The sequence below is a fragment of the Lissotriton helveticus genome, chromosome 12, assembly GCF_964261635.1.
Source record: "Lissotriton helveticus chromosome 12, aLisHel1.1, whole genome shotgun sequence".
In the NCBI taxonomy this organism is placed as follows: domain Eukaryota; kingdom Metazoa; phylum Chordata; class Amphibia; order Caudata; family Salamandridae; genus Lissotriton; species Lissotriton helveticus.
The window spans coordinates 834227758-834241515 of NC_136073.1; the positions used below are offsets into that span (position 1 = coordinate 834227758).

Sequence of the window (13758 nt, forward strand, 5' to 3'; positions counted from 1 at the left end):
TGATTGTAATGAGCTGAATAGTAAAGATGGTTGGACCACGGCCACCCTTTGCAGTAATGGTGAAAGGACAGTGTCTCTGAATTATCAAGAAGATATTGAGAGTTAAACTACAGATAAAATCATAAATATGTATTTCCATTTGATAAATGTTGTGGTGTGACATGTCATGGTCAAATAAGGTTGCTGTTTATTTTTTAACTTTAAGGAAGCATCAAATTGCGCTTAAACATATGTCATCAGGTTAAGAATCAATTTCACTCTAAAAAGTTAGCAATAATTTTATTTTTGAAGCGACTGGTCACCAAAGAGATCTCATTCAGAGCAATCCTCTTGCATTGCAAAGTTTACTTTGATGGTAAATCCATAATGGAGATGTACCCCCCTCATGTAAATAAAATGATGTAACTCATAAATGTTAATCACTTTATCCTCATCTTCTGGTACATAATGTAGATGAACCTGAATTGAAATGGAAATTTGCTCATTCAAATGTAACACAATTGAAAAATATTTCTCAATACCTACAGACCTGTGGATATCACGGTTTTAGTGTTGTAATACAAATATTAAATGACTGAATAAAGGCAATGTCTCCAGTTTTCATGTGTCTCCATTACAGGGTAAGAGGCCTCTGAGTTTCAGAAGAGGCCCCCTTGAATCCTGTGACTCAGAGAAATTACCTGATTTGTCTTGAAGGTAAACTCTGACCTAGAAATATATTGAATGTGGGTCAACCTTTCTTAACCAGGGGCATGCAACACTGACCTCACAACTCTTCTTTTTAACCAACCTATGAGCAGAAACTCAAATTCAATAAGGCACAAATATTTTTTTGCTCTTTTTAGCACTTGCAGCGCTTAAAAAGTCGGGGGATGCTTGTGCTTAATTGATCCATGATTCCACCACCATGACACATATTCCTATGATATTTGTATTGTGGTGAAGAGGGCATGTCGGGTGTGTGAGAGGTAATCGGAGGATAGCGTATTGTAACTGGTTCTATACTCTCTTTGGTCATGATTCCCAAAAGCGTTTTCCAGATCTGGCTATGAGGAAAACATACATTTTGCTCAAGTGCTAATCTGCAGAAATATTTGCACTTCTTTGTTAACAATGTTCTCTTTGTCAAGCATCTACCTTTGGTGCATAATGCGTGAGTGTGCAAGTGTTGAGAGTGGGAAGAGGTGGAACTCAGCTCGTTCCTCATTCTTAGAAGGAAGGGCTAACGTTTCCACCTGGTTCCACAGCATCTCCACTAGGGGAGGATTCAACAGACACAGGGTGCTGAAAAGGAAGACACAAGTAGACAGGGGGCAAAACAAAAGGCCCTCTGTGTACACCATATTCCACTGCTCATGAATTACATCAGCGGGGAGGACTGATTTACACTCCCACCGTCATTTATTTGTATTTTTGTATTAGTATGTGGTATTTCAATAACGCAAACCTATCTGAAAGGCAGTGGATCACTGTACAGGGTCGAGGTCAACGAGTGATGGCGGGCGTTAATGCCTTGTAATGTAGCGTCCTTTACAGAGGTGCATCTTCAACTCTTTTCCAAATTGGAGAAACATTTGGGCATTCCTGATGGATATGGGGATATTGTTCCAGATCCTGGGGGCATAGATGTAAAAGACTAACAGTCTAATGGTGTCCAGGCTCTGGGTGTGCCGACAACCACCAGAGAAAGTGAGCTTGTCTGCAAAATAAGTGTTGTGCTGGTCTTGATAGCTTCGTAAACAGTGCAGCTTGTTTTTAAGATGCGGTGGGCTGGCAATGAGAGCCAATGGAATTCCATGAGACTGGAGGGGATGTGATCTTTTTTTCATCAGGCCCTGAATGACGTGCTGCACCATCTACGATGACACTAAGGGGGTGCCAGCGTGGTGTGTGGGTGGCCGTAGAGGAGGGCATTACCACATCCAGATAAAAGAAGAAATTATTTCACCTTCTTTAGAAGAGAGTCGGTACCAGGCAGTCATTGTTTCTTTTTTTTTGGCCAATGTGTTCATTAAGGGTCAATTCAAGTGGCATTCAGTAAAATATAGGGTTCGCCCAGTTTTGTACAGTCACTTGTTGGGTATTCTTGGCAAATAACAGAAACTCTGGAGATTTAGAGCAAACGTGTGACATGTACATCCTTTAAAGACCAGGCATATCCGCCCCAGGAAGGCTGTAGGTGCATGGATGCAAGCCTACTGATATCAGCAGGCTCTGCCACCATGCCCGTGTTGTTTATGGGAGCCAGTGCATAATAATGCAATAGACACACAACTTTAAGGACAGGGCTGAAAACGCAAGCCCATACTCTCCAGTCGAGGCATGATCCTCCTACTGAATGTAAATCCCAATTATAAATGTTGTAGGGGAAGAGTGTTTTTTTAATGATATCCCTGGCATCAGACCACTCCACTGACATGGAAAGGTGCTGAACTGAGTAGGCTCAGACTGAATTGTCGAGTCCCTTCAGGTAAGAATTTCAGTTTTTGAAGCATTGACTTTGGGATGGTTCCAGTACTATCACTTTTATACTGTCAAGAAGCAGTGACACAGCAGGGAATGCTTGTTTTCTGATGTTTTCCCTCATATTACAATGACTTGTGCATGGTAATCAAAGTTGAGGGAAGTGCTTCCTCAAAATTGATCTATTGTCAATAAGTAGTAATCAGAACAGGTCTTATCATGGATCCTATTGTACACTTAAGTGAATAAGCATCAATTGGAATGGAAATGTAGGTGGGAGAGCATGCAAATTAATCTCGAAATAAAAGGCGAAAGAGATTGATTCCCGATTATGGAATGGAATAGAGAAGAAACTACTCCAATGGGTAGAGTAGATCTATTTATTAATACTTTAAAAGCCACCTCCGATGCTTTTCTCTCAGGTAGGTCTCCTCAAAGTTCTCTCATTTGGTTTCCAACTACCTACAGCCAATGACATCAGGGATTAAGGAAATGTGGCATCATAGGGTGTAAGTGAGTGTACCTAGAGGTAAGTAGAGATAATACAAAAAATTACCTAATAATTAATAGCCAATATAACACAACTTCCCCTTTATGGAGTGTGAAACCATTAATACAGAGTGCATTATCTCAAAGTGACACAAATGAAGTAAGAACATTTGACACGAGAAAAAAATACATAACAAGGTATTGAGGTAATAAAAAGATCATTATTTCTTATATACAATACAATACATCATGGCTAGCGACATTCATATTGTGCAGAATGTTTAACAAACTGTGACTAAGCATGTCTGCTGGAACTACATCCTAACTCATCACATAGCCCTTGTACCATACAGATGTTTGGCCTTGCCTAGAAACTTTTGATGGAAAGGTAGGAGATTCAGCATTTTCTCTTGATAGGTTGGAATGTCTGACCCCCTAAAAGATAGAACAATGTGACGATCTAAACAAACTCCAGGTGCAGACTCATCCATCACAACTACATTTTGTTTTTTCTTTGACATTTTCATAGGATGAGATGAGACGAGATAAAGCAAGACAAAATGAGATGAGATGCGATTAGATGGAATGAGATGAGCTGATTGATCATTGTGTTGGCTCGGAATTTTAAGAATCACCAATTCATCTACAGTCCAAAGTTAGTCCTTAATTCCTTGTTTAGAGCCATGACTTTCTTTGTCTTTATTTTGATCTTGTCAGATGCCTACCTTTATGGTTTTTCTGTGAACCCACACAGAATCACTCCCATTGGGCCAATTGAGAGTGCAATTGGTACCTGGATGTCTACCATCCAATGAAAGAACAGGAGATTTACCTGTTGGCAAGTTGGGAGTAGTGGTTTCCAGCTACCAAGCCTACTCATCGTTCTGGCATGTGAAACTAAATTATGCCATGTTGGAGCACAGCGATTGAGGGCAAAGGTCTCCATCGAGTCGATCAAGATATGAGGTATTTTAAACTTTTAAATGTAGAGGCATATAGCAAACAACTTTAATGAATTATTTCTGCACCATGTCGATAACGGTAGTTTCACTTGAGTGTTAAACAGGCCTTATCCAAAAAAGTTAAGGACAGAGTGTAACGCTTTAATTTATGCTGAAAAAGGAACTAATTTTTTGAAGAGTGAAAAAGAAGTGTCATTCAGGCAGGATCTAAACAACGGACACTATAAGCTATAAAAATCTTGTGGAAATCCAGTCTCAATCATAATAAGTAAATAGCGGATAGAAGGTTATGCAGGATAATCAAGTGATAGTTGAGTGCACACCAACAGTGTGAATATGCTGACTTAATAGGAAATAACTGGTCAGTTGAGGAAGAGATGAGGGCCCAGGAGAAAAGGCGGAACGGCTGTCTCCTGCATAGACCGCTTGATCCTCTTCACCAGTGCGAAACAACTCCAGTGAGTAGAGAAAGGGGGATTTATTAAGACTTTAAAAGCCACCCCCTAAGATCTTCTCTCAGCAGGTCTCCTCGCACTTCTCTCAGCAGCATTCCAACTACCCGCAGTCGATGACATCATCTGGGAATAATGAAAGTGGCAACATAGGGGGTATGGGATGTACCAATCAACCAGAGGAGGTAAGTAAAGGTGATAATTAAAATGAACAAATTATTAACAACCATTATGACAGAAATCAGTCACCCAATTTTCACCAGCATTTTTAAGGTCATCCCAAATGAGGACTAATGCGGACTTAGCTTCATGCAGGGTTTGGAAACCAACTTTGCCATCTTACAGCAGATAATTTCCTGCAAATCACTCTAATAGCAGGAGATCGGTTTCGCTTTCATCATCCTTTTTCTTTAGGTCTGTAGTTGCCACTTTTCAAAGGTCTAGACTTTGCTTTTTGAGTATGTCTAGGCTGTAAGATGTTATGAGCCCCACAGGGGACAGCTGCTGATAGTAGATATCAGTTGGAGCAGATAGAGCGAAGAGTCCAGGAGGACAAGGTCTCTCCGGGAAGCACAAATAGCTTTAGGATGTTACAGGTTCATCCAATTCAGCCACTGAGAGAAATTAGAGAAAGTGGAAAAGACAACACCAGGATTTGTCAGGTAATAAGACAGCTTGTGAAACCTGTGGAAACTAGAATATAAAATATCATAACATAACCTGTATTTGTAAGGTGCTCCAATACAACCTTTGAGGTCAAATACTGTTTGCCTTCGTTTAGTTTCACAAAACACACAGAAGCAATAGGTGTATATATGATTTACATTGAAAGAAATGGTTTGGTCAAAGGCTCACTTCCAGCAAAACAGCTGCACCTTTGAAAAGTTCAGAAATATAAAACAATAAATTGTAATGAACAAACATTTGAGAAAGAGTTTGGCCACAGAGTGGTGCACCTGATGCAGCTTTTGTGGCATAATGGTAAAGTTAGTGCTTGCCAAAACCACTGGTTCCATGTTTGAGTAACAGAATAGAAACATTTTCTGTTCTTCACATAGCATGTGCGTGCTTTGAACCTGTTTTCCAAGCATCACAAAAAGGGCGAGGAAGCTGCCCGGACTTACATGGGCCACGTAGAGGACTAGAGAAGAGTGAAGAGACAGCCGGGTCTGCAGGAGAAACAGAGAAGGAGGACAGGACAGAGAAGTGAGAGGTGAAAAAAACGAGATAAAACAATTTTAAAACCAAGAAAATAGTGGATGTGTCTAAAGAGAAAATGGGGGAGGGGGTCCATTGTTAGGTGGATGTGAACAAGCAAAATGCTGCCAGACAAAGTAAAGAGAGTGGGTGACAGAAGTGAGCTGACTCACTGGCCCATTCTGTGTGCTGTAGTTGGCGGAAGTAAATTCTGAAGGACCGATTAATAAGGTATTTGATGAAGCCCGAAGGCCACTCTATGTATGTCTATGTGTATTTTTTATGTGTGATTATTGGAGGAAAAGAACAGTCTAGCTTTTAAAAAGTCCAAACCTAAAAGTGAAGTGCATCCACTTCAAATATAGAGCTGCGCCAAGCACCACAGACTGAGGGGGTTCTGCCAAGGCCGACCTGAGGGACCAAAAGCCACTCCATTCATCTTTGTGCAATCTCTCTTTTCATCCTTGCATTCTCTCTCTCCTCCTCTTCCTCTGCTCCTTCTCTGATTGCTTTCTCTCTACCTTCCCCACCTCCCTCTCTTTCTCTTGAAGCTTCCTCATGCCAGCTGCAATAAACCTCGAGTACCTTGGGAAAGTGACAGCGGCACTAGAAGTTGGCTACTGCTCGTGTGTCGCACAGGGAATCAGTGTTGACAGGCAGCAGATGAGCTGTGCATACCATGACTTCATCTCAGCAACCCTCTCTTATCTATAGAGAGGAACTTGTGGATCTTGGAAATAAGAGAAGCACACTATAAGGCCATTATTAGGCCTCCTGCGGTAAGTTACGGGATGCGGTAAGAACACTTAGCTTCCATTGGAGCCTTCAATCTGACATCTTTTTCTTATTTATGAGTCTAGCCTTTACTTTACGTTCCCAGTCACTGAGTGGATCAGCTGTCCTTACTGAAACTTTGGTTTAGCAGTAATTTAGCAGTGGCTGGACTTGATTCTAGTACCTATCTAATGCAAATAATGTTGTGTCTTTCTCCTTGATTGCATCATCAGATTGCATGTAATTTCAAAAAGGGGGAGCGCTTGTCTTCCTCTCTGAATCCTGGAGATTTCACTTGTCCTTTAAAAAAAATTCAAGATTGCGCTGTCCGTATAATACCGGCAGCGCCATCTTGAATTTCTTTTAATACTGCGAACGCCCTCGTCCGTTTTATAGTCCTAAAACTCTGTAATTAAACATTGTCCTTGACTTGAAACTTCTGATTGTTGTCTCTCTTCTAAATCTTGTCCGCTAAATCCTGCCATAGGTTCTTTTCCATTGTATGTAAGACAGGTGCTGCCGGCACAGCTGGCGGGAGGGGTGGAAGTGGAAAGATGACGGGATAGGGAAAGTTAAAAAAAAAGAAAGAAAACCACTTACCTTGCACTCGCCACATCGCCGAGCTATGCAAGATTTTTAAAAGAACCACTGAATGGAAGGGAACCAAACCATCACTAAAATTAGAAGTAGTTCCTCAAACAAGCATATTTTTATCCAGTGAAGAAAAAAAAGAGAAAGGAAATTGCATCATGGAATAAAGGAGCTGTCATTTCACAAGACTAGTTGTACAATATGCACAAATACACACTGTAGAAAAGACTCCAACAGAAGAGCAGATTTTGTGTGGCGCACAGGCACGAAAGAAATAACGGCAGAGAATAAAGCATTAAAAGTAAGTGCCCTACTAGGAATTTGGTGGACTGTGTATTGAATTGTATTTTTATCTGTGTATTAGTTCCTGGCACTAACGTACCACCTTTATTTGTTCGCCGAATTAAGTGTTTGATTTGGAGCAAGCAAGGGTTGCATAGACATTCTCAGTGTAAGCTGGAAGTGCACACATATTTACTAATGTACATAGAACTAGTATGGTCTAAATAGGAAAACTTGGTGTTGTGTGTGATCTACAGAGGACCCTGGATGTGTAGTTTTGCACAAGCAGATTAGCTGGTTTCAAGTAAAAAAAAAACATGTTGATGCAGAAAATAAAACTTTAAAGTCAGTATGAAAGTGATTGGTAGACCTGTTGATTCATACTGGTATTTGGAAACAGGTTTGCTGTCACTGGTGTGGCTTTAGTATTGAAGAGTCTTTGTCTGATTTGGTGCAAGTCAGGGATTTACTTCTAGGATCACCATGACTGGTTCAATTCTAGTCAGATCTTGTATGAGATGAAGGCAGAGTAAAAGGATGTAGTGAAGGCAACAAAGGAAGTATTGTTGTTGGGTGTAAGGTCCCTAGAGGTGCTCCCAATTCTTCATTGCGGCTGCATGTATACACGATTGTGCCATGAAGAATAGCTAAGTATAGCATAGTATCGTTTTAATTCATACTATCACTGTTTCTTTTCACATGTTCCACACTGGTGCAAATATGGTTCTTTGGGTCTGACTCCCTGCAAGATAGAGCCTGAGTGCTTGGTTGCCTTGTTGGAATATGTAAAGAACTGACCTACTGTGCGTAGTGTCCTCCACTCATTTAGTGGCAGTTGGGCTGTAGAGTATGGATTTTTCTTTGGATATGATACAACCAATCCCGCATACATGTGGATGGTCATAGTTCAAACAGATTTGGTTGTCTTGCCCGCAATGGTATGGTATCGATGCACAAGCCATATAACCCATCGTAATGAAGAAGTTTAATTAAATTGTGCAGCAAGATCATAATTCAATATACATTGCAGTATAGTGATTACGGGGGTTTAATCCAGCATCAAGGACACCCAATTTGTTTTGCTTTCTTGAATATATTTAAATTAGTGTGTTTCCTCATCAGTCGGCTGTTGCAATGTCTAGCGGTCTGAACCGTAGAAACAGCCGAGTCACGGCATTTCCTGAAACTTGAATCAACAAATATTCGGGCTTCTGTAGATCTGAGAATCTTTAGTTAGTAGAGAGAGAGCTTTTTACAGGGCGGGGAGGTCTTCACCATTGAATGTCCTGTGTGAAATGCTGAGAGTCATAAACAAGATCTACTTGGCCACTGGGATTTAGCTTCATGTGTGGAAGGAGGAGATATAGTCCTAATCTTAAGGTGTTGTTTTGCTGCCGTGTTCTGTAGCCATTCCATTTGCTCGAGATCAGATTTAGGATTACCTAAATAGATACCATTGGCTTGCTTTACCTGGAGAAGAAGAGGGGAAGGGTGCTTTTAGCTTTGAGAGGAGGCCCATGAAGGAGAAAATGCCCTTCAGGGTCCTAAGAGAGCAGAATTATCATTTAACACTTATTGCAAAGTGCGAGGCAGAGTGACGAAAACTGTTATCTGACTCATCCCTCTATATGCGTGGGAACCTACGTAAATTGGTTATGACCTGCATAGGTCTTATGAAATAATTTGGAATTCAAAAAAGAAATAACGCAATTCTTTTTTAATGAAGTGTCAGTCTATAGTGCTTTAATGTATTTACACTTTATGTGAAAACAGTTTAGAAATAAAGTACAAATTTGGATTGGCTGAAAGTAGAAAAGCGATTGACATCGCTGGCCAGTGAATCCAATATGGATATCCTCGGTATAGCATGGTGAAAGATGGATAGTGAGGATTGTATACCCAGCGAGTGGAAGTATTTTGCCTCCATTTGTGTGGTTGGGGGGAGGGGGGGTGTGGAGATGCAGTCACTGGAGTGAGGAGGATGGTAACAGGGCTACCTTTAGATATTCTGGAATTGCTGTTGCTGATTAGTTCTTCCTGAACCTACAAACCTACCTAGGAGGAGACACTGCCCAATAGGAGAAGCTCAGTGTGGTTCCCGGGTCTGGGGTGACCAGAAGGCTACTGAAGGATGTTTATCTGGTCCTGACCCAATGACTGTGTGGTTCCTCTAGTCTCCAGTGGCAGCTCCCGATACGAGCTGCATAGAGAAATATTCCCCACTTTGTCTCCATAGACGTTCCCCAACTGCATCGGCCTCCATGGCACCTGCAGTCCATCAGCCTCAGCCTGCACTGGCCTCTTGGACATCAACAACCAGAGGTTTGCATCTGCCTGCTGTGGCCTCCGGGGCCACCCTCAAATACTCCTGGGCCACACTCACATACTCCAGGGCCACACTCAAATACTCCTGGGCCACACCCAAATACTCCTGGGCCACACTCACATACTCGAGGGCCACACCTGCTGAAACCGGCCATTCACCTGCATCGGCCTAAAGGGCCGCAACTGCAAAAATGTGAACCTTCCTACAACAGCCTCCAGGACCGCAACTTCTAGTGTCGAACATCTACATGTTTGTACCCAAATATCTGCTCAGAAGCCTGTGTCCGATGCAATTAAATGTTGGTGCCCCGTACACCGCATTTCATTCGATATTGTATGGGATATACAACCCTGTAACTGAACCCCCTTTTGTAACGTGCAATATTTCGTAATGCTGTGCAATTTAAAGTATTGAGCCTTGGACCGAATAATAGTTTGGTTGGCTTTGAGTTCTGATCTCTTGTCCCCCACACTACCTGCCTGAGAAGTCTGTAACTGCTCATCCACCACCCTGTGAGTCAAGTTCAGAAAGGGTAATAATTGGCCCGGTGTGCACAGCCATAGTCGAACAGACCTCAAGTCACCAGTGGTGAATGACTTCAGCCACCACAGTTCGGGTCCGGTAGCCGCTTTGTGCGCAGTGGTCGCGCAAATGTGGTCTGACAACATTATAGCTAAACAAGTACTGGAATAAGTACTCAGGAAGGCACCACAATGGGAGTTTTCATACTCACTGCTCCGTTCCTAGGCCAGTTCCGCTATCATAACACCTGCGCTGCACGCACACCCGACCCGCGGGTATCACAGTCTGTGGAACAGCAAGAGTATCGTTGGTCCAAGGGTAAGCAAGGATTATGGCCTCCACTTTGGTAGCAGAAAACTTCCAGAATTCCAGAACAGTGGGCCCTGACACACAGGGACCCGGTGCCACTGCACCAGCTGCTCAATTTATAGCTACGCTCTTAATCACAGTTTGTCTCTTTTTAACAATGTTCACCAAACCCTGCAGCTGATTTACATTTGTATTAAAGTTTACATTTCTTCCAGAGCGGAGCTACTTTGTATCAATGTTCACATGAACTCCTTGAGACTCTTTGTATCCATGATTACATTTGCACAGAGACTGTGATGAGTTGTGACAATATTCACTGTTCCTTCCTGGAATGAGTAACTTTGTATCAGTGCCACATTTCTTCTTCAGGGTGGTTTCTTTTTTATCAAGATTCAAACTTCCTGAAAGGCTGATTAACTTCACATAAGTGCTCACATTTCTGAGTTACTTTGTTATAAATGTTCAGATCTCTTCACTGGGTTAACTTCTTTGTAACAAGCTCCACGCCTTAATGGCAGCCTTTACATTTCCAAAGCTCAGTTACTTTGTATCTGTTCTTGTCTTAATTTAAACTTGAGTGAACCGTAGAAGGATGATAACTGCAGGCTGTGGCTGAACGCTTAATAAGCTTCCAACTTACTTTCTTATGATATGAACACAAATGTGTACTAAGTTTGAAATGTGTCTATAACATAACTCCATGGCAACAGTGAATATCAGGCATCCGCCCTCTCTCTGTTTGGACTCTAACTCTCCACCCTCCCAGTTATTTTCCTAGCGCTCTGATGTAATTGTGAGCTATCATGCAGCGCTATACAAAACTCCCTATTAAGTAATTAAATATGTGAACTTATATATTTTCATTAGTTCTTTATTTACCCCATTTATCCATGGGCTCCTCGCCTCTGACCGTAGATTATTTACACCCATTTGTTGGAAAATAACACAAATACTGATAGACTTTTTTATTTTGTTTTATATACCGCGAACTAGACCCGAAGGTATCAAAGCGCTTTACACAAGTACCTGTTGCACTAAAGAGGGACACATTCATCTTCTTTTTTTGTAAGGTACGGTGAGATTATCACAGGATGCTGAGCTTCCCTGCCGAGACCCGAATCCGATATCCCAGCTTCGGGGTCGACCGCTCTAGCCATTAGACCACATCCTCTCCCCTCTTTGCACTCCACACTTCCCTTCTAGGCTTCCTGAAGATCAGTAGAGAAGATAACATTGCTCTTATCAGAGCAGATGGTTTCAGGTGTGACCCACCAGTACTCTTTAGTGGGGACCTGCATTTATTTTTCCTCATCAGACTTTGACCCAGAGCAAGAGAAAAAAACACAAAAGACCAAAAGTCGTAAAGAAGGATCAAGTGAAAGACAAAAGAAAATGCCAAATGGAGAAAGCAGGTTTGCAAAAGAACCTTCCAGAAGGAGCAAAATGGGCAGGGATGTCTGGTGGTGCATGGAAGCAGCATAAGAAGGAATTAAGACTAGGCACCCTTGGTATTTAAAACTCCGACAGTTACTAATTCAAGCAGTGGGGTTCTGTATCCATTCCATTTGCTCAAGATCATCTTCAGGATTACCTAATAGATAGCGTTGGCTTGGTCTACCTGTTCACGAGTCAACAAGGAGCACAGCACTCCGAAACGCGTAGAGTTGTCCTCGCCACAATAAACACCCTTGGAATGCATTTTGGGCTGTGGTGTGTTTTTGTTAGAAAGAAAAGGCTGCACGTTTTAGTTGGATATATATATTCCAAACTTTGCCCTGCAAACAAGTCCACACTCCAACACAGGTAGGTTGCACTACAACTTTTATTTGGATAAAGCAAGCTTTTTAGTCCAGGATTCTCCCTTTTAATCTGCCTGACGCGTTTCAGAGATAACAATCCCCTTTTTCAAAGGCGATGTGAAGTCACAACTTCTTTCTTCCACAAATCTGTCTTCACTCTAATTGATTTTCAAGCCTCCTGTGCGCTCATGCACAGCTTTCACTTCCTTAGTTAAACCCTGGTGTGTTCGTGCAAGGTATTCCAGTATTTGTGGTCTTTAAATATTTATTCTCCTCCAGTGGGTTTGTGTGCAGACTTCATTATTTTAAAAACAAGAGCAGCCCTCCAGTGGGCTTTAGGACTGAAAGTCCCGCTTTCATCATATTCAAATACCTGCATTGCCTTCGTCGATCCAGAACAGTTCAAAACCCGGTCCCTTCATTGATGGGCGGTGCGTCGACTTCACGGCTGGGCCTGTCGTGCGAAATGTTACCCAAACTTTGCCCTGCAAACACGTCCGCACTCCAATATATATAGATATATATATATAGATATATATAGATAGATATATAGATAGATAGATAGATATATAAATATACACAAACACACACACCCTACAGGACTACTGGAAGGTGTCACAATGGTTGCATGATGTTATCAATGACGTCATTTAACATGTCATGAGTGATGTAATATGGGGTTCAAAGCAGTGCATGTCATGGGCACAAGTTATGTTTTGCTCAGTATATTATGACTGGAGACTTTCTGTGTTTTTTCTGGTTTTTATATGCTTATCTTCATATTATTACAACCCCTAACTATAATGCCGCATTAACCTTTGTTCTTTCTGTGAATGTCAGTTTTTTTTCCAATCATATTCACCCAAATCCCCCAGTGAGTATAGATGTGTGTTGCGCATGCCTTGAGGTTGGCCAATGGGCCAGACCTGTGGCCTGGCCCGAAGCCCAACCTCCTGCGGAATGCCAATGTCATGCCTGTGACCAGGCTATTTGCACAGCCCCACAAGGACGGCCAACACTATGCCACACAAAATGTTCGGCCCGTCACCGAGTGTGGTTGGGCGCCCCATACAGGAGTCCAATTCCCCACTATGCACAGCGGTTGGTATGCGGGAGGGTTTGGCTCATGGCTAAGCCCTGCACCCAAACCCCAGCTGGAGGCTAACCACCAACAGACCCCACCCCACATCTTTCTTGTGTGTTTACTTTCTTTGAATCGTAGTTTTTGTTTTGCGTTACCAAGGTACCGCACCCAAAGGCCCTCCTATCGTACCACAACATGGTAAAAGCTTCACTTATTGAAGCTAGTGTGTTCTCACAGTCAGGCCGGACTAGGAACCAAAACTGGACCTGGCAAAGTGCTCCCCCGGGGGGATTGGGGGTGCAGCTGAGCTCTTTGCCAGGGCCGGTTTCGGATGATTTTGTTACAGGGCCGATATTGCAGCTATGCTGCAAAAACAGCCCTGTAACAAAAACGGCCACCAGGGGCACAAAACCGGCCCCCACCCTGGCCGCCCACCGGGGAAATGGCCGGTGCTCACTACGGCCAGTCCGGCCCTGCTCACAGTACCATAGCTCCCTTGGGAGTCACA

General features: G+C 42.5%; 1 protein-coding gene across 1 annotated transcript in view; it reads left to right on the forward strand.

Moving 5' to 3' along the window:
* The first annotated feature begins 7149 nt into the window (after positions 1-7149).
* The window catches only part of LOC144798365 (C-type lectin domain family 4 member E-like), a 51412-nt gene continuing 44803 nt past the window's right edge, over positions 7150-13758 (forward strand). Inside the window, exon 1 of the mRNA XM_078669201.1 lies at positions 7150-7229. The gene's annotated coding sequence lies outside the window, so the exon portion shown is untranslated. The remainder of the gene's footprint in view (positions 7230-13758) is intronic.